Raw genomic sequence first — 2085 nt, 5'->3', positions numbered from 1 at the left:
CTTGTTTGACCTTTTACACTGGTGCCTTGTTTGACCTTTTACACTGGTGGCTTGTTTGACCTTTTACACTGGTGTCTTCTTTGACCTTTTACACTGGTGGCTTGTTTGACCTTTCACACTGGTGGCTTGTTTGACCTTTTACGCTGGTGGCTTGTTTGACCTTTTACACTGGTGGCTTGTTTGACCTTTCACACTGGTGTCTTCTTTGACCTTTTACACTGATGGCTTGTTTGACCTTTCACACAGGTGGCTTGTTTGACCTTTTACACTGTTGGCTTGCTTGACCTTTTACACTGGTGGCTTGTTTGACCTTTTACGCTGGTGGCTTGTTTGACCTTTTACGCTGGTGGCTTGTTTGACCTTTTACACTGATGGCTTGTTTGACCTTTCACACAGGTGGCTTGTTTGACCTTTTACACTTATGGTCTGACCTTTTGCACTGGTGGCTTGTTTGACCTTTTACACTGGTGGCTTGTTTGACCTTTTACACTGGTGGCTTGTTTGACCTTTTACACTGGTGGCTTGTTTGACCTTTCACACTGGTGGCTTGTTTGACCTTTTACACTGGTGGCTTGTTTGACCTTTTACACTAGTGGCTTGTTTGACCTTTTACACTGGTGGCTTGTTTGACCTTTTACACTGGTGGCTTGCTTGACCTTTTACACTGGTGGCTTGTTTGACCTTTTACACTGGTGGCTTGTTTGACCTTTTACACTGGTGGCTTGTTTGACCTTTTACACTGGTGGCTTGTTTGACCTTTTACACTGTTGGCTTGCTTGACCTTTTACACTGTTGGCTTGTTTGACCTTTTACACTGGTGGCTTGTTTGACCTTTCACACTGGTGGCTTGTTTGACCTTTCACACTGGTGGCTTGTTTGACCTTTTACAGTGGTGGCTTGTTTGACCTTTTACACTGTTGGCTTGTTTGACCTTTTACACTGATGGCTTGTTTGACCTTTTACACTGGTGGCTTGTTTGACCTTTCACACTGGTGGCTTGTTTGACCTTTCACACTGGTGGCTTGTTTGACCTTTTACACTGGTGGCTTGTTTGACCTTTTACACTGGTGGCTTGTTTGACCTTTTACACTGGTGGCTTGTTTGACCTTTACACTGGTGGCTTGCTTGACCTTTCACACTGGTGGCTTGTTTGACCTTTTACACTGGTGGCTTGTTTGACTTTTCACACAGGTGGCTTGTTTGACCTTTTACACTGGTGGCTTGTTTGACCTTTTACACTGGTGGCTTGTTTGACCTTTTACACTGGTGGCTTGTTTGACTTTTCACACAGGTGGCTTGTTTGACCTTTTACAGTGGTGGCTTGTTTGACCTTTCACACTGGTGGCTTGTTTGACCTTTTACACTGGTGGCTTGTTTGACCTTTTACACTGGTGGCTTGTTTGACCTTTTACACTGGTGGCTTGTTTGACCTTTTACACTGTTGGCTTGCTTGACCTTTTACACTGTTGGCTTGTTTGACCTTTTACACTGGTGGCTTGTTTGACTTTTCACACTGGTGGCTTGTTTGACCTTTCACACTGGTGGCTTGTTTGACCTTTTACAGTGGTGGCTTGTTTGACCTTTTACACTGTTGGCTTGTTTGACCTTTTACACTGATGGCTTGTTTGACCTTTTACACTGGTGGCTTGTTTGACCTTTCACACTGGTGGCTTGTTTGACCTTTCACACTGGTGGCTTGTTTGACCTTTTACACTGGTGGCTTGTTTGACCTTTTACACTGGTGGCTTGTTTGACCTTTTACACTGGTGGCTTGTTTGACCTTTTACACTGGTGGCTTGCTTGACCTTTCACACTGGTGGCTTGTTTGACCTTTTACACTGGTGGCTTGTTTGACTTTTCACACAGGTGGCTTGTTTGACCTTTTACACTGGTGGCTTGTTTGACCTTTTACACTGGTGGCTTGTTTGACCTTTTACACTGGTGGCTTGTTTGACTTTTCACACAGGTGGCTTGTTTGACCTTTTACACTGGTGGCTTGTTTGACCTTTTACACTGGTGGCTTGTTTGACCTTTTACACTGGTGGCTTGTTTGACCTTTTACACTGGTGGCTTGTTTGACCTTTT

Source organism: Penaeus vannamei, chromosome 6, assembly GCF_042767895.1.
Source record: "Penaeus vannamei isolate JL-2024 chromosome 6, ASM4276789v1, whole genome shotgun sequence".
NCBI classification, from domain to species: Eukaryota; Metazoa; Arthropoda; class Malacostraca; order Decapoda; family Penaeidae; genus Penaeus; species Penaeus vannamei.
Note: the sequence above shows the minus strand (reverse complement) of the source record.